This window comes from Manis javanica, chromosome 12 (assembly GCF_040802235.1).
Source record: "Manis javanica isolate MJ-LG chromosome 12, MJ_LKY, whole genome shotgun sequence".
In the NCBI taxonomy this organism is placed as follows: Eukaryota; Metazoa; Chordata; class Mammalia; order Pholidota; family Manidae; genus Manis; species Manis javanica.
In genome coordinates this window covers 94,546,028-94,568,302 of record NC_133167.1, presented here as the reverse complement: position 1 = coordinate 94,568,302, position 22,275 = coordinate 94,546,028, and the positions used below count along the sequence as shown (strand labels likewise).

At 34.6% G+C, this 22,275-nt stretch overlaps 1 long non-coding RNA gene across 3 annotated transcripts in view; it reads left to right on the top strand.

The window, feature by feature from the left end:
* LOC108396400 (uncharacterized) overlaps nucleotides 1-21,267 on the top strand; it is a 30,386-nt gene extending 9,119 nt beyond the window's left edge. The window contains exons 3-7 of one of the 3 annotated variants that reach the window (XR_001852928.3): nucleotides 4,394-4,532; nucleotides 6,809-7,042; nucleotides 7,620-7,667; nucleotides 8,156-8,301; nucleotides 20,894-21,267. This is a non-coding gene — a long non-coding RNA (uncharacterized lncRNA). Of the gene's footprint in view, nucleotides 1-4,393; nucleotides 4,533-6,808; nucleotides 7,043-7,619; nucleotides 7,668-8,155; nucleotides 8,302-9,045; nucleotides 10,383-13,299; nucleotides 13,802-20,893 lie in introns of those variants that run through there. The other 2 variants (XR_012124007.1, XR_005055619.2) reach the window with 2 other exon arrangements.
* The last annotated feature ends 1,008 nt before the right edge of the window (nucleotides 21,268-22,275 follow it).

Here is a 22,275-nt window from a genome sequence, read left to right as displayed (position 1 = left end):
TGCCTAATGAGTAGTTAGAAGGTGAGACAGTACTGAAAAGCAGGACATATGTCAAAGGGATGGGGTCCCGACACCACTGTCGTTCTTTATGGAACACACTGCATCAACCTTCTCGGGCTGCCATGGCCAGATGCCACAGACTGGGCCGCTTGAACAACCGAATGTACTGTCTCACCGTCCTGGAGGCTGGAAGCCTGAGATCAGGTGCTGGCAGGGCTGGTTCCTTCTGAGGCCTCTCTCCTGGGCTTCCAGATGGCCATCTCGTCCCTGTGTCCTCAGGGTCCTCCTCTGGACCTGCATCCAGGTTTCCTCGTCTTATGGTCAGACTGGGTGAAAGCCTATTCTGATGACTTCATTTTAATTTAACTACCTCTTTAAAGACCTATTTCCAAATATTTTGAGGTCCTGAGGGGTTAAGACTTCAATATATGAAGTTTTAGGGGATACAACTATGCCCATAACATAGTAAAATAGCCATCATCTGAGACTGATTAAACTGTTTAGAACATCGTAAATTTTAAAAATGATCACCAAAAATAATCTTGAACCAAATTTACCATGAATATATCTGTACATATATTTTTTCCTTTGCATAAGCTATTATATCATATTCATTGCCTTTAAAAACTAAAGCACTCACTTTTCCAAGTTTGCTTTCTGTAACAACTAAGAAAAGATTAGGCAGCTTGATTTTTCCATTATCTTTTTGGCAGACAGCTTCTAAGCATATAATAAGCCTAATAATATGCCTACTGTAACCTCCCCTCCCACCCCACCCCCCACACAAAGAAAGAGAAACAGTTAAAATTTTAATATAAAGATATTTGGCTTTTACTAACCTCACTAAGAATTGGTTTCCTCCTCTATGATATGGTTATAATAATGGTTCCACCTTACATATTTGTTAAAAGAAGCTATTATGTATGAAAAGTGTTTAGCCTCATACCAAGCACATAAGAGATAGATCAGTAAAACTACTTCTCTTTATCATCAATATCACATCTTTGACCGTAACCTTCACTTTAATAATAATCAGGTTTGCATTTAAAATTACTGAGTAGCATAAAATATTTAAAATCAATTTGAAATACAAACCATGCAAAAACTACACAATAAAAAAATACTTGAGACGTTAATACCTTAGGTATTATTCCCTAATATGTGTAGGCATATTTACTGCCCTCTGGTGGCTATTGTCCTAACAAAACAGCCATTACTAAAGGAATTATGTACAATAAATTTTAAATTGTGATCTTTTATAAAATATTATCAAACAACCTGTATTAACAATCAAAGGAATTAGACATAAGCAACTGTACTCTTCCTTTTTATTCTGAGAAACTAAGTATTTCTACCTTGTAAAACCACAGTCTATGAAATTTGTGTGCTTACAAAACTATTCATTTTGGGAACTTTAAAAGAGTCAAGACAGTAGTTTTGCTCTCATATGGATACATTACCAACTGAATATGGAAAAATCACCGAGTTAGATCAGTGTTTTCATAAGGGTTGTTTTCTTTACACACCTGGACAAAAGTCACAAGGCCACTTTTAAGGATCCATACAACAGCCTCACTTTACATCATGATTGTCCTCTTTCTTAAGTGTATATCTAGCCTGGTTTCAGCCCTGTAGTAATTCACATTTCTATAAGGTTTTCATATTAATTTCAATATCTCAAGTTAAAAAAATTTTTTAAACATGATTTTGTGTTTTTTATTAAAGCAAATCAGTCTTGGTAATTTTTATAAGAAAAAGTATAGAGGGATTATGCAGAATACTGGATTTAAAAGTTAACTGATTTTTAACTAATCATAAAAAATATCTTTCAAAAATGGTTGAAGTTGAACATCAAGAAGAACCTGATATATTCTAGGGAACTTTCATTAATCTAAAGAAATCTCTATCATGCAATTTCTAATCATGTAGCTTCTCTTAGAATTTTAAATATTAGTGCATAATCATGTTTCCAATTTATATGACTGAAGAATGTATTTCAGGGGAGATCTTTTAAAAATATTTTTTTATTCTGTTGACATGGTTTAAATGAATGTCTGCTAAAAGTTAGGAAACATGTACTGAATAACCTAGTTAGACTTTAGCAACATAATACTTTTTTTAACCAAAAATATTTTTTTTACATAGACTAGTGGAACAGAATAGAAAATTGACCTATATGGTCAATATCTGACAAAGGAGGTAAGAATATACAATGAGGAAAAGACAGTGGCATCAATAAATGATGTTGAAAAACTTGACAGCTACATGCAAAAGAATGAAACTGGATCGCTGTCTTATACCATATATAAAAATAAAGTGGATTAAGACTTAAATATAAGACCTGAAACCATAAATCTATTAGAAAAAAAAAAAGAACAGTAAACTCCTAAATATCAACATTAGAAATTTCTTTCTGGATTCGTCTCCCCAAGAAAGAGAAACAAAACCAAAAAAAGCTCTGTACAGCAATGGAAACAATCGACAAAACAAAAGGTACCTTACTGTAGGGCAGAATGTATTTGCAAATGAAATACCTGATAAGAGGATAACTACACTTAGAGTTAGCATTTAATAAGGTATATAATTGATGAATCACTGAGTTCACCAATATTGCATATAAACAATATTTCAATAAAATTTTTAAATTATTTTTTCCTACTTTCCATATAGAAGCCTGTTCACATTCTTAATGGGTTTTACACAGACCATATGAAGGCAACAATGTTTAATGGCTCAGCTCTCTTGTATTCAGTTTAATCCTCATTCCTCAATCTCTTTTTCAATGTAAGTTATTGTCATTATAATTTGAAAGGCACAACCATAAACCTGATAGGTTTTTTAAAGCTCTTATACATTTATGAAACCTAGAATTTCATTTAAAATAGAGCACAATTCACAAAGCTAATTCAAATTAACGAAATTAATTTCACAATGGTCACTAAATCGCAGATTGTAATTTATATAGGACACTGGGGGCAGGTTCTTTGAAAGGCAACCTGTCTACCCCACTCAGCGTTGGATTAAGGACTTGATTCTCCTGCTTTACCTGCCCTATTCAAATTCCTGAGAAACTTTTTCATGTTGAAAAATCTCAACATTCTTTAAAACTTTGTTGACAGATAAGTCCTATAATTTGTCCACATTTAGAGTTCCTTCTTCTCTTCCCTCAACTATTTTCTGATCTTTAATGTCCCATCAGTAAGAATCTGATCAATAACAATTTAATTGGGAGGTAATCTCTGGTACCAATACCATATGTCTATACTGCAAAGCTATGTTTGGTTTCTTATTCAAATCACAGCACTGATAATGCAAGTCAACTTATTATATGCCTTACGACCATTTGCTGATATATTTTTTGCCTGTAACAGTTTTAAAACGCATCCACAAGTTCTTTGACAACTCATTCCATTTAGGGGTGGTGTCTATATCCCTTCCCGTTGAACCTAGCCTGGCCTTAGTGACTCAATAGAACAGAACCAACAGAATACAGCAGAAGTGACCCCGTGTGGCTTCCAAACTGGGGTCGTAAGAGCTGCTGCTTGCTCTCTGGAGCACCGAGCTTGGAGCCGTGAGCCGCCAGGAAGGACTTCCCTGACGCTGCCAGGCCACGAAGTCCAGTCCCCCGGGGAAACCACGGGCGAGAGCTCTCGCTGAAAGATCCCGTTGCTCAATTCATTCACATTAACTTCTGTTCATTAAATTTTACTTTGGAGTCTCATAGTTTAGCCCCATGTCATTACACGCTTCCCCTGTTGCTCAATGTGTTTCTGAGATTTTATCAGGAAAAAGAGTTGACCAAGATAAGGACAGTATTTCTAACATTCCAATATTGTTCATTATTGGTAGAACAAGTTCAGGAGTGTTAACAAAACACTATCTGGCATAAACCATTGGCCAGGAGCCTTAGAGAAAACTTGAAGAATCCAAACAAGAATCTTTTCTAAAAGCTGATACTCTGTTGTGTAGTTTGTTTACTGCTAAATATGTACCTGTTTAGATACATATGCAAAGATTAGAGATGGAAGCGACATTTTTTGTTTGATACTTTTTGACATGCATTATTAATTTAGTCATTTGTCCTTCTGTGTGTTTAGCAACTCACCAAGGAAAGTTTCTTGTGGGAATTATTTTATCTGAACAAGTGTAAATTGACTGAATTAAAAAAAAAGATAAATGGAAAGAGGTAACTTTGTACCTTTCCATATCAGTTAAAACCAGGTAGTTAAAAAACACTATACAGGTTTTATTTTTAACGTTTAATGAGACTAGAATGTTGGAACAAGCACATTGTTGATATCCTAGAGAAAATACTCTGAACCACATTGGACAGTTGGTGTGGGCTTTTTTAAACTTCCAAAATTATGGTTATATTCACTCTGTCTTTCTTTAGGAGGCCAACATTTCAAAAAGGAAGAATAAAATAAAATTATTCCCCTTGAAGTAGATGTTAGTTATAACTGAAAATATCTTTCCTCTGGCCAGCTATTTCATTCTTGTCACCATCCAAACAGCCAACCAAATCTTTCAAGGTACGATCGATTGTTTGTTGCATATATAATTTTTTGTCTGATAATAATATAAAGGCATCTGTAACATATCTAGAGCCTAAAAATGTTGCTTGTTTGGGATTGGTGTAACCAGTTCTCCAGGGACACTAGTGGCTCCACGCACAGCACTGAGAGGCTACAGAGGCGCCGGTCTGGCCGCGTCCTTGGGACAGAGATAGTCAGCACCCGGGTACCAGAAGCCGTGTGTGTGCGTGTGTGTGTAAACAGGCATCACTGCAGTCACTTGAGTTCTCCTTTCAATGTGTTAACTGTTCAGTATGAAGATGCTCAGGAGAAGCAAACATTTCTCATATTTTGTTCTTCATGAGCAAAATTAAGCGCACAAACCAGAAAAGCAAGCAGGCACAACTGTTACTTACTTAACATCACCTACATACCATACTGATACTGTGCTAAGTACTTTAGATGAGGCTCAGTCAGTCCTGAAACTGATTTTGCAGGGGAGGAAACCGAGGCTCACTGAAATTGATTTGTCCTTGATTATACAACAATGATGGGATGTAACAAAAAAGAAGGATCTGAACCCTGCTCTTTCTGATCTCAGTGTCAGATTAAACTACAAACTATTGTTACTATTTGGTAATGGACATAGTAAAATCTTTTTGTTTCAACTAACAAAAATATAACAGAAAAATCTCTTAAGAAAGGTTTATGAACACTGTATTTTATTTAAATATGAAAGTTTACTTGCATAAGTCTTGTTAAGTCCATGAACCACAACTTGATTTTTCTGTATAAAGTTCTACAATTTGTGGTTTCTCTGTCAGAGGTAAAAAAAAAAAAAAAAAAAAAAAATCTATTCAGGTGCCAAGACTCTACAACTTCATACAAAAATATACATACTGTTCATACATATTATTTATATTTCTGTTGCCTGATGTGAATATTTCAAACTTAAAATAAGAAATGTTTTTCCAGTTATAAAAATGTATTGGCAAATCAGACATACCACTTACTGAACATGAATGTGAAAGAAAATTCATTTTTCTGAAGTCCCTGACAAATTTTCCAGAGTTAAGTTTAACAACAGAAACTGTAATGTTATTATCCATTATTATGACAGAATAAAACTTCGAGTTTTTAAAGAAATGTATTAGCTTATTAAAAAGCATCTATCATATTTTTCCTTTTTTATACTGTGATATATATTTAATTTTTAATTATGATTTAAAAAATATTCATTGGCTTTATTATATATTGAAAAGTCAGTAAAAGAAATTTTCACTGTCCGCATTTTTTTTCCTGGCCATAATTATTATTTATTTCATTTCACAGTTATTGAAAATGATCGTGTCATATTATAGAGGAAATATCAAATACATTAGGCATGCCACTTCTGTGAGGTATATAACAGACTTTCAACAAATACTTTTTCTATTTAAAGTATTCTGTTACTTGCAACTAAGACTCCAATCTATCTGAAAGCACAATGTAAATTTTCAAAAGATTCTGAAGGTCTAGAAGACACTCTGCAGAACAGCCCAAACAGAAGGAAATAAAAAAGTGATTAAGTCTTGTGATTAGTATGTTATGCCTCGATGATTCAAGTTATATATCCAATTTCACATCATTATTTTTAAACTACAGCATATACTTTAGGGTCTACTCCTTCTCGATTTCCCGTTATTTAGAGGGACTGCATTCAGCCAAATGTTAATGATAATGCTAAGTGGGTTGTAAAGCAGATACTGAGTTCAGAAATGGAAATAAAGCACACCTTTTTGCCTTCAGGGGATTCACTATGTGATTTGGGCAGGAAGGCATATTCATTAAAAAGGCAAGTGAATTAAATATATATATAGCTCAAAGGGCAATATGCAAGTTGATAGGACTGCCCTAAATATAACAAAATATTGAAAGCTTTAAAAAAATGTGAACCTTCCTATTTAGATATGCCATTAGCCCAAAATTCTATGAATATTTGTTTCATGTTATGAATAATAGCTAAAATAATTGCTTCTTTTGTGCTTGGCACTTGAGTGCTATATATATACTTTATGAATTGAGATTATTTTGAACCATGAGTTAGATTTCAATCTTAAAAATATGAAAATTAATCAATCACGAAATAAATACAAATCAAAATCAAGGGAGTATAATTTATCAGGAGTAAATAAAGTAATATTTCTTATGATTTTTAATCTTGATAAAAATAATTTAACATACGTTGTTTTTTTAATTTATTTCTCCTCTCTGTGTCCATTTCCTGAACACACTCCGTGCTTTTTCTCTTCTAGGGAGCTTCAAAGATTTTTCCCTTTCACAGATATGGTTCTGCGCATTCTGGATATGCGCCACCACACAAGTGACCCTACAGACTGTACACATGGCATGCTCCCTGTAACTCCAGGCTTCTCTGTCAGTAGTGAAATCACTTAGATTATCATCAAATGCACAGGACATCAACTACCTTAAGTAGGAATGATCCGAAGTGTCATCTGCATTCTAAAAATCATTTCACCCGGCAGAAGGTAAGAGCTTCTTTACGTAACTGATTTTACTTAACAGTTCATTTTTTCTCTGCTATGGTGTATTAAATAAAGCAGTCCATGAACTTGAAATAAATGAATAAGTGATTTGACAATCTCCTCAAACAAATGCTTCTTAGAGGTAACACCTTTTGCAATCAATATTATTAACTTCCTAACTTCTCTAATAGCTTCATGCATTATGAATTCATTTGGTGATCCTGTAGGTGCCAGTTTTTCTGGAGGGCAGTGATAACAGGTAATAACAAAATGAGGAGGTATGCTTTTGAAGAGACAAAAAGATTACAGCGCTAATAAGCTAATAAAAGCAATGTATCCATTTAGTAGCCAACTAATGTAGAGATATTAAGTGCTAAATGACACAGAGGTTAAAATTTAGGAAAAAATAAGAAAGTAAGTTTCCAATTTTTAAGCAACTCTGCTCATTTTCTAACCTAAGGTTTATAGAGCAGTTGAAGTTTAGAAGTAAAATTATATGATACCTAAATGTCTTCTTTATCAATTCTTATGCCTCCTTCCTCATTATTCCACCATACCTGCCCTGTCCTTCCCCACACAGGTGCCTAATGCCTTTGAACCCCTAGATCTGCTGTCCCCCCAGGATAAGGTAAAAATTTAAAGTGTATTTTCTTTAGGCATAATATAAAAATATCAAAGTGCCCGAACAAAGCCAGGTATATCCTAGGTCTCCTAGGTCCTCTATACAAATTTGCTTAATCTGAATGCATACTAAGTACATACAAGTAATAGATATGTAGGAAAAGGTGAGCATCTTCCTATGGATAAGAAAATTATTTCCCTCTTTGCTGTTTTATGACCCTTAATCTTCTAACAAAAGACTTTGCAAGCATTTGCCTGTGTGAGGCCTTGTGTAGTCCATGCAGGCCTGAGCAGATAGGCAGTGGAACAGGACAAGTGCCCGAAACAGTTCTCCAGCCCCCAAAGCTTTGTCCTTTGTTTTGCTGACCAGTGTTGGTAATCTTCCACATCACCTATCTATTTAGACTTTGAAAGCCAGAATTTAAAATGCTTTCAAAATGGAGAGTTGACAAGAACAGTCACCACTGTTTATTGATTTCTCTGTTAAACACTCAGCTACCCAGGAAGACACTCAAAGCCAAAGACAAAGAGGTTTTTTAGGATGAAAAGTCTGGGAAGGAAACGGAGTGGAAGAATGGCTGGGCAACTAGGCCAGCAAATGAGGCCCTGGGTGCTTCAAGGGCACGGGGCACTTCAGAAAGGTAAGTAGAGGGAAACTTGTTCGACCAAGGGCTATCCCAGCCAGGGAGACTTTTTTGGTATTACTTTTATAATACAGAGTTGACAAAGCATAAGGCAGCTGGCCTGGCCAGCACTCGGAGGCAGCTCTTTGTGGTGTGACACAGTGTGGTGGAGCACCACGGCCACAGAAAGCAGACGACGGCCCAAGGGTGTGCTCTTCTCAGAGCGGCTCCATCTCTGCTCACCTGCATTGGCCAGAGAAGTGATGTCCTCTGGAAATTTTTAAATGAATAGTATTTTTAGTGTCCCCCCCACCCCATATTTATTGAGCTATAATAGGCAAACACATTGTATTTTATGTCCCGTTTATGTGTAGAATTAAGTCAACATTGGAAGTTTAAAATGAACAAAATTCTTCCCTTAAAAATAATGGATAAATTCTAATCTGCTTACCTACAGCTTAATGAAGGCTTTCCTAGCCTATAATTCAAATGTTTACATGGTACATTTTTTCTAACCGGTATCAAAATAATTTATTAGAAGATTGGATCTTAGTGATTCTCAATATCAAAATCCACATATTCATGCATAGTTTTTCTGACCTGTTTTTGTGATATCTTTCATATTTCTTAAGAACTCCTAAACTTTAGCTAAAATAGTTATACAAAGCCGTATTTTGTTTTAACAGAAATTTGTATTCAGATGCTATAGTAACATCAGTGTGTATGAAATTCTGAAAGTGCTTTTTATTTTTTTTCTCCTAGAAGGAAGAACTTCCACAGTTACTCTTGAATGTCACTGAAATGTGATTTTAACATTTATTTCAACTTTTCTCAGTCTCAAAAAAAAGGCTTTCAAAACATCTTTAAATATATATAGTTAGGAAACAGTTGTTTGATACTGAAATGAAGGACAGTTACTGAAGTATTTACATACTTGATACATGCTCATTTTCATACCGCCTAAAGGCAGACATAGCACTTCAAACAAACAGTCTGGAGGAAATCTGAATGAGGTGAATGAGTTATTTATTGCACTTTGTATTTTCATCACTGGAAAATATTCAACTCATTCAAATGACTCTGTCTTTCACAATCCCTTATCAGTGATAAAATTTGTCTCTCAAGGAGTATGTTGTCTATATATTTTTCTTTTCTGGTGATAGAAATTATCCAAGTTAGAACAAAAGTTTGAATCTAGTTACACCGTGATAAGTCTATGTCATTTTCAGATGGGTAGATATGACAGGTGGACATAAGAGTCTAGTGTAGCCAGCTCTTGAGCAAGTCTTTATTTCCTGACAAGTTTTTTTGCATTTTGTCTTGAGTGGCACAAATTTTAGAATAAAGCACCTCACTAACAGCATCACTTTTTTACTTACTTGACTACATATGATTTGTTTAAAGAATCACAAGACTGAGAAATCTGTAGAATTATCAAAGCAATATGTTCCAAGATGCAGGAAATGGTAAAGTAATAATGTAGTTAAAAAGCTAGGAAAATACATTAAAATATATATAATATAATGTTAACTTGGTCAATTCATGACACAATCTGTAAAATGGAAATATTTGGTCAATTTATTATTTTGCAGAATATTTCTTTTGGCAATGGGATTCCTTTACAATTTTTAGCTCCATTAGATGAGACTAGCTGGAGGTCTTTAATTATTTTTGACTGAATCTTGCAGTTTCTACTTTGTGATTTCTCCTCAAGTTATAAAGCATTAATGATCATTACAAGCACTATTTCACAAACCACAAATTAAAGTTCTATAGCATTTAAAATGCCTAAGTGGCTCCATTTCCAATTACACAGCAACTATCTCAAACAGTATTACATGAGATGCTTCTAAGTAAAATCACAATGGAAACAAGGTAAAAATTGTATGATACCAGTGTGCCGGATAGCATGTGCTGACCACCAGATATTTCCATGGAAATCAGTCTTTAAGTTTCCCAATATTGGATTAAGTCCCGTTGTTTTTAAAATAATCTTTCAGAACCAATGAGTTGTTAAAAGTGGGCACATATTCCCCAGAAATTAGAAAGGTTACTTTAGGTAATTTCAATGAAATAATAAAAAGAAAAGAAACTTTTATTTTGCATTCTGCCTCCTGTTATGAAGTTTGCAGCCCAACTGGAAACACAGAAATAATACCTGAAATGCCAACCTATAGTGGGATATAATTTAGTAATAAAATTGGTTATTTTTTCCCCCTAATATCTTCCCTTTTCCTTTCTGACATTGCAAACTGAAAATTAAGTCTGTATTTCTTGTCTTAAAGGAGGGTTATGGCAAGATAGAAAAACAAAGGTAGCTACAGATATTTCTGTTATCTAGCTGTTTCCTCCAAAATCCTAAAACTTTGGGAAAAATCAAAGAATGGTAGGAGTATATTTTTTAAAGATTTTCTTGACTATAAAATAAATTGTTCTGGTCTTTTGGAGGGGGAGTGGTGAGACAGGATTAAAAACAAAAGAAAAGAATGAAAATTAGAAAGCTACATCACAAATCGTGGAAAGCAAGAATGTCCACAGGCAATGGTTATAGGTACACACCTAGAGAGATGGAAACAACAGTAGTGAGATGTCCATATTGCAGGGCTGAGAGGCAACCAGCAAATGACAATCAAGGAGAGATTTGTTTAAATATCTAGTTATCCCATAGGAATAGAAACAGCAGAGCTCGTAAACTACCCAAACTTCACCTGATCCAGTTTGGCTTCTAGAACAACTAATTAGCCTTTCTGATATCATCTACGTAAGATTTCAGCCAGCAGTTTGTCTGGTATCCACCCAGAAAGAGTCATGCCCATAAGAGTTACAAAAATTGCATATACCCCAACTGAATTTCCTCCAGTTAACATATTGCCTCTAAAAGCTGCTTTTTTAAGCCTAAGAGGCAGGTGGTGAGGCCGAGAAAACTGAACAGAGCCAACCTGAGACTGTGTTAAGACTCCTTGACAATATATCCATTACATGTTATACTAGGGAACACATACTTCCAGGTGAATGTGGCAATATACAAGGAGGTAGAAAAAGCTACAGTTAAAAATCACTGCTAAATATGTACATCTTCCTGGAGCTCAAGTTTTGTTTTAGGAATTTTAAGGGAAACATTAAATAACTTAATGGTAGATTAAGTTTTAAAATACTTTTAAATATTAAAACAGAACAGACTCTATTGTGTAGTAGACGGAAGATCTCAAAATAAAATACTAAATATTATAGCAAGTACCTTCAGACTCAAAAGATTCCTTCTGGCTCTTAGCCCTTTCTCCTTGGGGAATAAGAAACTTTAGGGGGAAAATAATAAGCACCACTCACAATAAAATATGCAATTAATTGTGAATCTTATTCAATTTTCAGAAAAAAATGACCTCTTTTTTAAAAATGAGATTACGTGAATGAGGCATACCATTAACTAAATATTGAGAAAAACTAAATATTTATGTAAATGTGGGAGAGATTTATATAAAAATGAAGAAGCATTTTATATTCTGATGTGGAAAATTACATCTTTTCTTTCTTCATTTAGGTAAAAGTCTAATAAAATTTTATCTGTCACCAGTCGGGTTCCAGTTAGGAGATAGCAACCAAACCAGTCCTTTGACCAGGGAAAACTGATTACTGATTTATAAAAGGGAATTAATTAACAGGGAGGGTAAAGAGAATCTAAAGACCATAGGAACAGCAGATATATGTGGCAGCCATCACGTCTAGATCTGAAAGAGAATACCCAATCTTAGAGTCTCACCAGAGCACCACACTAAGGCTGATACTCGGAAATGGCTGCAGAGAGTATGTCACGAGGTGACAGAATTGTGATGAGATGCTGGACACAGGCCTAGCAAGCAGAAGCCTCCCAAGGGAATTCCACAACACTCACTAGGAAACCGCCAGCTGGGGAGGACGTGGGTGAGGCTGACACTCGCTGGGAATCCACCTCCAGGATGAGAATGAATCTCACTAGACAGCTGCCTTGAGGTGCTGGCAAAACCTGTTAGAAGCCACCCTGGAACACACACTACTGAGTGACCCATCTGCCAACGGCAGCTCAGCAGCATCTCACTGGGGCAGAAGGGAAAAACCGCAGATGCAGGAAGACAAGACCCTTTCTCCTGCAGTACCCTTCCAGGGCCTTCCACCATAATGCTAAGTCATGCTCACTGATAAAGGAGAATAGTTTATGGGGTCCGGCTGCAGTCTAACAGGGCAGGATGAAGAAGGGTGATGTGAAGGCTGAGCAGCAATACCTTGACAACAGGCACAGTGTACTTCTAAATAATTTCAATTATAATTCTCTCACCACAAAGGAAGACAGCATTCACTTCAAAACTCTGCATGGCCATTTATCACTTATACATAAATATTTTGTGTGGTATGTGTGTGATTAGTATTAACGAATGCATGCTTCTGACCACCTCATTTCTTAGATGAAGCTGGATATCCATGAATAGCAGTAGATAATAAAGAAGCATAAAGAAAAACATTAAATAGCAAGATAAAAGAATGACTGCAAGCATTTTTACATGATATTAGAACACTATTTAACAAAGCCATTTACAAGTCCTGAATCTTTAGTGGAAACATTCTTGGTACTACTAATTAAACTGAGACTATAAAGTTAGATATTAAAAACAATGACAGTCAATTAATTATTGTCTTACACAAATAATTTCTGTCTGGTAAAGAAGATAAACCCAACTTTATGGTTTTATTATCCTGTATAGGCCCTTATGCCAGTCTGATACCTAACTAAGCAAACTTACTCCGATGTGTGTGTGTATCTCCTATATATATGCCCTTTTAAAAAACCACTTTCCTCCTTCATATTTTAAGATAAATTTCTATACAGACTAGTTTTTCTGAAGATCAGCATATGCACTAGACATTTTGAAAATGATCTGAAATGGTTTCCTAAGTGTTTTCAGAAAGACAGTCTATTTTGTAGTTTTAGCCCAAAAGTGCCATTTTTGACACTGAATTAAACTAGCATTTATAATTTATTTTCAGTACAATGTGTTTCAAAAACAAAAATCACAAACTGGCTTTCTGGTTGGATTTCAGGTAAGATATACTTAAGGCCAAAGGTCTTCCTCAGTATTTCATTTTTCTAATATGCATATATTTTTCTTACAGACAGTTGCTGCCTTTATGTAGACTGGTTTAAATTCTGTTGTATTTTACTTCTAGCCTTTTAGAGTTGCAAATATTTTGCTTTCATTAACCATTGGTAATTTGGAGTATCTGGTAATAGCTGGGTATTAATACCTGAACAGTTGATACTGGGCAATATCAAAGTCATAGTTTTCTTGATGGTTCTGTCTGGTTTGGGCACCAGGGGCACACTGGCCTCATAGAATGAGCTCAGAAGTGCTTCTACTTCTGGAAGAGCTTGTGAAATGCTAATCTTGTTTCTTGTTTAAATGTTTGGTAGAATTCACAGCAAAGATATCTGGACCTGGAATTTTGCCTGCCGGCAGTTGTTTATTTTGTTTCATTTTTTTTTTTTGCTAGTTAAATATCTTTAACAGATTTTGTTTATTTCTTATTGAGTTTGTTTCAGTAGTTCATGTCCTAGAAATGTGTTAAATGGAGAAAACTCCATTTAAATCATCTTACTTATTAGCATACAGTCATTCACAGTATTTGTTTACAATCCTTTTATTACTATAAGGTCTTAGTAATGTCACTCTTTTTCATTCTTAATTTGGCAATTTGAGTCTTCTCTCTTTTTTGCTGGTCAATTTAGCTAAGGTTTTCTCATTTTGTTGATCTTACTTGGAAATAGTTTTGGTTTCACTTGCTTTCTATCAGCAGTTTCTTTTATTTTCTCTATTGTTTTTCTATTCACTTGTAAGTTCCTGCCCCAGACTATATTAGATCCTTTTTGTTTTTGCTTTGAATTTAGTTTGCTCTTTTTTTTCTAGTGTCCTAAGGTGGCAAGTTAGGCTACTTGTGATTTTCTTACTGTTTAATGTAGGCGTTTACACTATAAATGTCTCACCAAATAGGGCACTGGCTTTATCCCATAATTTTGGGTATGGAACAGAATGGAATTTTGGGGAAAGAGAATGGAACATTAACGAATGGAATGGAATGTCATGAAATGGAATGGGATGGAATGTTATGCAATAGAATGTGTATTCATATTCAGCCATTTCAAATATTTTCTAATTTCCCTTGATAATTTCTCTTTGACCTATTGGTTTTTTAGGAGTATGTTTGTGAGCTTGACAAATTTATGTTACTAGTTTTAAATTGCATTTGTATTTGAAAAACATATTTTGTGTTATTTCAATCCTCTTAAATTTGCTGAGGCTTGTTTTATAACCTAGGATATGGTCTATCCTGAAGAATGTTCCATGTGCACTTGAAAATAATATATATTATGCTGTCCTTGGGTGGATGCTCTATAGATACCCACTGGGTCTAATCTGTTTATACCTGTCAGCCTTCTGTGTCCTTGCTGATCTTCTGCCCGGATATTCCCTCCATTATTACAAGTGGGGTATTGTTGAATTTCTGTTTCTCCCTTTGCCAGTTTTTGCTTCATATGTTTTGGAACTTTGTTTTTTTAGGTCTGTATATGTTTATAAGTGTTATCTTTCTGACTGATCTTATTATCATCATAAAATATCCCTTTTTGTCTGTAGTCATATTTTTTGCATTCATGTTTACTTTGTCTGATATTAGTATAGTCACCCCAGCTTTCCTACAGTTGCTCTTTAATGATATATCCTTCTCCATCCTTTTATTTCAATCTATTTGTATCTTTTCATATGAGGTGTGTCTCCTTTAAACACATACAGTGGCAGCATATAGTCAGCTTTTTTTCATCTAGTCTGATAACTGTCTTTTGATTGTTTTAATTCATTCACATTTAATGTTTTTATTGATAGAGGATTACATCAGCCACACTGCTTGTTTTCCCATGTCTTATGTCTTTTTTGCTCCTCTATTCTTCCTTTACACTAACTGAATAATTTTGCCCTAAATGGATATTTCTAATGTACTATTTTAATATAATGATCTTTTTTCATTTAAAAAAATTATTTTCTTAGTGATTGCTATAGGGATTCTTAAATACATCTTAACTGACTAGAATCTACTTTGAATTTATAGCAGATTAATTCCACTGAGATATAAAAATATCTATAGCTTGATTTCTTTCTCCCATTTTTTGTGGTATTATTGTTGTACATAGTACATCCACATATGATATGAACCCAACAGTGAGTTGTTACTGGTATTACTTTATATACTTTCATTCATTTTAAAGAAGCTAAGAGAAGAAAGAGAGCAAGTATATATTTACGGCATGTATATTCCTATCCTCCTATATACCATTTCTGGTTCTTTTCATTTGTCCCTGTGGTTTCTAGTCACCATCCGGCGTCCTTTCTTTAGCCCAACACAACTTTGCTCCCACTCACTTCTTTTCTGCTTTTATTGACAAGTAACATGTCTATACGATATAGACCAAACAATACAATTCCATACATATTGTTTTATCCAATGTATTCTGAAATCAGGTAAGACAAGAAATGAGCTCTTTACCACTTTTGTATTTCTCCAAACTTCGAGAATGAAATCATTTTTGTATAAGCCTTGAACTATGAACCTGAGTGACTGAGCAGTTGGGAATTCATACCTGAATTTTAACAAAGCAGGGCTAACTAGGAGCCATAAGGATTCAAAAGAAAATGTGCAAGCATCCAGTCCATTTGTCCTCAAAGCAGGCAGGAAATTTCAATTTGAATGTGTTAATGAGTCATGTAAAGTTTAACATTCCCCAATCTTTAAAAAAAAAAATTCCTATATGCTAACGGTCCAGTGACTTAAGTATAATTAATCAAGTGCCCAAATTGATAACCTGGCAATGCTGTGCACTGAAAAAGAAGTTTCAGACTTTGATGCCATGGAGCAGCATGAAAAGATTTCAGACCCAAATCCCTAGCTGATTTTATAGTAAATTTATTTGATGATGGAGGAGTGAAATAAATGACCAGTAAATGTATGCTCCAGCCATGCATTTCTATGCTTTCAATTGTCACAAACATTATTACTCCATCTCCTCAGGTTTATTCAATGTTTTACTGAAATGTAAAAAATCAGACATTATGTGCGAAAGAAGAAAAGCTTTTATGGAAAGGTAAAAAATGGCTTTATCTGAAATAAGCAGCTCTTCTCATTTTACAACCATGATAATCAAAAGAGACCTATGCCCTGACCTTGCATTTGAAAAATGCTGTACGCAGTGAGATAAAGAGTCATGGAAGGATTTAGCAGCCTTGTAGGTTCAGGCACTAGAGTCCAAGGGTAAAGATGCTAGAGCAAAGACATTAAAAAAAAAAAAAAACCTGCCAAAGTAGAATGACTCCTTCCCTCTGGCAAAATCATTGCCTCCTAGAAATAAAATGTAACATCCCAATTCTTTCAAGTGAGACCCTCTGATTTTTCTTCTCCATAGCCTTGGGGCCAAACCCAGCACCACCCTACTCTCAATAAAGTATCAAGGTTACAGTAACTGTAAGAACTACATAAGCAGCCGAAATACAAATGGGAATCTGTTGAAGTTAGAAGATTGGTGAGAAAGACTACAAAGAAAAGCCTGAAAGTCCAAGAAATAGGAGACAAAAAAGAGAAATGTAAATTCAGTATACCCCCCAAAAAGAAAATGAGTTTCCTTAATATTTGACACTTTCTAACCCAAAGGTGAATCTGAGAACTCATCTAATCCCTAGTCTTTCATACAAAGAAAGTGTAGCCTAGAAAAATGATACTTTCCCAAGTACATCAATTGAACCTCTTCTGAACCTAAGTTTTAGAAAGAGCGATTACTAAGGAGAAAAAAAAAAAACAACTAATTCAGTTAAAAGGACAGAGGTAAAAGTTTAAGGAAAGAAAATGTATTAAAAATAAAAAGCTAAATTTAAATCTATATAACTCTGTACATGTATCCCAATGTACTAAAAGAAAAAAATCAAGTGCCATCTTTTTTTAGACATTTGTGGTGGCATATAAAAGTGCTTGTAGAATTAGAAAAGATCATAACATTACTTTGGGAAAGGTCTAGTTAATAAATGTAAAAATACTGCATTTTATTTTTGATGTGGCATGTATGGATAGTAACAGAAAATTTCCCCTAAGGAAACAATTACTTCTCATTATCTTTTTTTTTCTAAATGGATAAGTGGTAAATATTTATTTCTGACAGCTAAAATTGAAGAGGCTGATGAAGAATTTGAGAAGATTCAACAATTTAAGTAGCATAAAATTGTATCTACCAAGATGGATAAACCTAAGGAGATTATTCCGTTTAAATAAAGGAATATCAGTCCTGAATTTATTATAAAGGGATTTTGCACAGAGGATGAATTAGTATTTCTTTACTATCAAAGAAAACACAACAACAAAATAGCTATTTACAGGATAACAAAATACAGAGAACATGTGAGAAGCATTTGTTAAAAAGCTTACTTTCTCTCCCTTTTATCATCAGGCTATTATGGATATCTGAAGTTAAAAAAACAATGTGTGCAGATACACACATGGAGCCAGAAGTATTATGTTTCAGTATTCTCTCAAAAAACCTACAAATGCTAAATTATTATTTTCCCTTGGATATATATATACAGAATTAACCTCAATGATAGGAATCACACTGTGATTATTTTTCTCCAAAGTAGCTCTTTACTGGCATGCAATAATTAAAATAAGGAATTATTTAAGCACTAAAAGGGTAAATCTCAAAAATGTCACTTACTGCACCTGTAGATGGATTTTCCTACCTTCTAAGTTATCTCTTGAAAGCATAAGATTTTCCTGAAAATCAATGGGAATTTATTCTCATCTTTAAAACCTAGACCTAGCATGCCGTACTCTATAGACAGATAATAACTAACACGTATTAGAGAGTCAATAAATGTTAAGTGAAGTTCAGGGCTAGGCTGCCTCTCTAAAGCAGTATTCTAAGTAATAACGTATACTTACTATGAAAAGAAATTACATTTAGTATGTTCTTTACTGGATAAATATTAAAATAGATTATTTTTCTACTCATAACACTACTTTAAATGCTTATGAACTCATTAATTAGCACTGTGGCAGACATTTCTAATCCAATTGATTTAGAAGTGCTATCCTACATGTCATAATTCTCCTTATTTTTAGTTTTCCTAACTTTTATACAGTGCATCTTAAAGACTGTGTACAAAGATTTAATAATTCAGACGTACTTCAAAATAATGGTAAAGAGAATTGTAAAGTATGTTGGCTTTTGAAAAACTCAAAAGTACTTTCTCAGGATAGCAATCAAGTTTAACAAGTGGAAAATTTTCATTCATTATTTTGAGTTTGACTGCCACCTACAGGGCTATTTTTAGTCTTATTTTCTTCCATCTCTAAATGATCAATATGACTAAAATCTCTACTTAGATAAAATTTGGGGGAGTAAAAGAGACTTGTGAATAAAGTAATTTATTCCACTTAATGATTGCTTTTAAGAAAACTTAAATGATTACTCCTGAAGCTCTGTATATGACTTATTGTACATTGCTTTAGTGTCTTGTTGAGATATGGACTAATCATTCTCTTTTCCATGATAAAATGCTTAAAAGCCCATTTTAGGACCACAATATAAAACCTACATATAAAGGGATCCTAATGTAATGTACCTTCGGTAAACCCTGAAAAATCTTAATTTTAATAAAAGTTCTAAATGATTTTAACCAAAGGTATTGATAGGCAGTGAAGGAAACAAATATAGTTGTACAAGATAAATAGCAAATGGTTTGAAGGGGAATGATAAGAAAATATTTCCTTGGAAATGCAATAAAATTATCATGACTTGGAGCCTGAAATAAACTTATAATCAAGTCAATTACGCATACTGCATTCATCAAGGCACAAGCTAAGGTCACTGTTCAGACCACGAAAATACCAAACCTCCTCCTCCCCCAGCTAACAGGAATGACTGCTATTTCTTTACTAATTAGAGTTGTAGCCTTTCTCTAGACCTCCCTGCTGGACTCGATTAAGATACCTGCCTCCTCACGGCATTGAGTCCAGAGCAAAGCCTGCCTGCCGTAAGCGGCCTCCAAAACCACCTAGCACGTGCCCCCCTTTTATAATACGTCCTCTTTAACATCCTCTGATTGAGATGTCTGCACAGTTCCCCATGATGTTTCCTTAGATACAACTGAGTAAGAAACCCAAGATGATTCCAAACTATATAGGTATATTTTTCAATAAATGACATAACCTAGTTTCATAAAGAATTAAATTTTTTTTCTTTACTCAGTAGGTCCGCTGCTCTCCTTTCCAGTGCCTTTTCTCTTGCCCATTTCCAATTACTAACTACGATCGTCCATTAGTTTTATCACTACAGTTGATTTTCGCAAAAATAACCAAAATGATTCACCTTCCTGAATACAAGCTATGCGACTTTTCAGCTCCTCCCACAAAGAGGTAGAGTTTATTAAATGCCACTGATAGTCATTTGCACTGACCACTAGAATGTGTCGCAAGTGATGGTGTCAGAAGCCAAGCCCTCGAGAGAGATACATGCTGTGTCATCTTTCTCCGAATCGTCCACCAGCACGTGGTCAGCTATGGCTCAGGGGTGAACTGAAGACCGGGACTGTGTCAGCTGACTGCAGACTCGTGAATGAGCTCCCCGAGACTAGAAGCAGCCCGACACCATGAGCTCTACCCCAAATTTCAATCTCCTCACCATGCCTGTGAAATAAAGGATTGTTTTTTAGCCACTAAGCTTTCTGGTGATGTGTTATATAACAGAAGTTATTTGATACAGTCCACAGCAACCAGCTTCTATTTTACCAAATTTATACTTTCATTTATATGGAATTCACAATTTATATCTACCTACTTGGTAGTGTATCACTCATTAATTCCAATGGAAATAAGGACTAAACAGGGAAGGAGTAGTACAATGCCCATTGCATGTCCTTTAGTTAGCCATGTGTAGTCAAATGATAAGTTAAAACTAATATACTTCTAAAAAATGATTTACTATCTGGAAACTATTTGAGTAACAAAGGAAATAGACAATAGTGTAAGTAGCCAATTGAAGTAATTCACTCATTTGAGTTTTTAGAATAACCTATTACTGATGTTTCCTTTAGATGAGCATTTTTTTTTTCTTAATATCTTTTTTTGGCATTTTAACTATGGATGTGTTATAAATAATAAGCAAAATGGTGCATTAATAACTTGGCACTACTTTTAACCTCAAAGTCTTAATCCAGAATTATCAAACTACATTTCAAAAAGTTTGAAAACATAGTGTTATGATGCTGAGAACAATCATGCTGGCTTCTACATGCTGTGAAACCCAGATACAAAACGTGATCCAGAAATACTAATTATTTTTTGCTCTAATGCTGAGCAGGGAGAGATGATACAGGATGGGAAATATAAAGCCCAGTGAATCTAAATGTCTATCTGAAAAATGTTGAGCTAAAAGCCAACTATTTACTGAAATCTGTTCTGTCAGTGTTACATGAACGAAAATGATAGAATTGTTGTAGGAATGCAAGTTTGTCTATTTGATGGAATCAACCAAGTGTTCCACTCTGTTAAGACTTCTGCCTTCTCCAGAAACATTCAGCTCCTCTGCTCCTGTCCTCACTCAGCGGATGGCCTGACTCCCTGGGAAATGAGAAGAGCACCCCACGAAGTCCCACCACGCGTCGGAGCTCCCTGGGGCCTGTGCCCAGACCCGCTGCCTGCTCTTCTGTTGCTGTGGCTGAACTCGGAGGCGAAGTCAACTCTCATTCCCCTAAACTCCTTCACTCCCTCGGTGAATGTCCTCTGTATTTTCCTCCCTCTGTAAATTTTCTCAATTATTTTCCCCTTAAACCAGAGCTGATTCTTCTAATATTCTTGTATAGATATAGAGGGAAAATGTGCTAGGCCATGGTTCTAGCAGAGCAATTGTGAAACAGTAGCCCTCAGGCCAGCATACTGAATAAAAGAGATACACTAAGGTTTAAATTCTGTTTCAAATTCTTTGATTTTTCCAGTTTATGCTAAAGAGAAGATAATGGACCCATTAATATGCCTTAATAATGCTTTTTACAAAGTCTCTATCCAAACTAATATTACTTTTAGTTTTTCAATCCTTAAATTTCAATTATCATTATTTGAATTATCTATGGTTTAATCATTAATTAGGATGAGCCATGGTTTATAATTATATTTTCAAATGTAGTAAACCAAAATACATGTAAAATACAATTATTAACTTACCACTTTGGATGCATTACAAGGTGCGATTATAAAAGTTTTAGGCTTGGCAAGTGATTAAAGACTTAAATATTAATCAAATTGAATGTATTTTTATTGGTAGTACATAAATTTGCTATCTCCCAAATGTTTATCAAATAAATAATGTAATGAATTTAACTATTGCATTTAAAGGGCTTTTTGAACATTATATTTGTATCAAATATTGGCTGAAGCCACTAATTAAAATTAGCATTCTAGCCTTTGTAAAACAAATACTTCTGATTTAAAGAAAAAAGGCAGAAAATATTTTCTGGGTGTATCCTATACACTCGATTAGAGCAATGCTCTAGACAAGAGGTTTTAGTCATTGTCAAAAAAAAAAGATTTTACCTATAGAAGAGTAATTTTAGTAATTCATTTATCTTGTAAGTCAGCCTTGCTCTTGATTGAAGGAACACATAACTCAGTAATGTAAAAATACAACTTCTGGAGATGTAGAAAAACATTTTGTGAGAAAGATTCTAAACACTCATCAAAGTCCATAACTGGATTCACTGAGTCCTTTGTAACTCTTAAAGCACAGAACTCATGTTGATGGGCTAATCTGAACACACATATGTGGCCTCCTATGAAGAAAATCTGGTTGAGTGGAGAGAATTTTAGCTCTTCCTCAGGCCTTCCTACATCCTCATCACCTCTATGAAGCAAAGTCTTGCTCAAGTCTGATGAGTTTAA